General features: G+C 40.3%; 1 protein-coding gene across 1 annotated transcript in view; it reads right to left on the bottom strand.

Annotated features, from left to right (window-relative positions):
• Positions 1-605, bottom strand: part of Gk5 (glycerol kinase 5) — a 67693-nt gene that overhangs the window by 9831 nt on the left and 57257 nt on the right. The gene's annotated exons all lie outside the window — the stretch shown is intronic.

Here is a 605-nt window from a genome sequence, read left to right as displayed (position 1 = left end):
ATGCTGTGGAATAATCCCTCTGTAAACTGTGACTATATTGTATTACCATTGGTAAATAAAGAAGCTGATTTGGCCAATAGCCAGGCAGAATAAGAGTGAGGTGGGAAATCCAAGCAGAGATAAGGGAGAAGGGCAAAGTCAAAGGATGCCAGCAGTCACTGAGGAAGCAAGATGTGAGGTAACAATCCATGAGACTCATGGTAAAATACAGACTAATAGAAATGGGTTCATTTAGTTGTAAGAGCTAGTTAATAATAAGCCTGAGCTAATTAGGCCAAACAGTTTGTAATTAATATTAAGTCTCTGAGTGATTATTTTAAAAGGGTCTCAGGACCAGGTAGGACAGAAAAAGCCCCTTTTATAGCCCAACAGCTCAGAAGTGCCTATTTAGAACCCAACCCTAAGCCATATTAAACATTCTATGACAAACCTGCTAACTTTTAGGTTTAGAGCTGAAAGTCGACAGCAGCTGAATTCCATCACTGCAGCCAAACCATCAGGGTCTTACAAAACGCACTGCTCGCCTACAGAATCTGTACTAGCTCAGCATAGTTTCCTCATCCTAGAATGCACCTTTCATGTCAGTTCTGTTAAAAATACCTGTA

Source organism: Microtus ochrogaster, unplaced genomic scaffold, assembly GCF_000317375.1.
Source record: "Microtus ochrogaster isolate Prairie Vole_2 unplaced genomic scaffold, MicOch1.0 UNK12, whole genome shotgun sequence".
NCBI lineage: Eukaryota > Metazoa > Chordata > Mammalia > Rodentia > Cricetidae > Microtus > Microtus ochrogaster.
The sequence above is the reverse complement of the archived record's forward strand: the minus strand, read 5'-3'. Positions and strand labels throughout refer to the sequence as shown.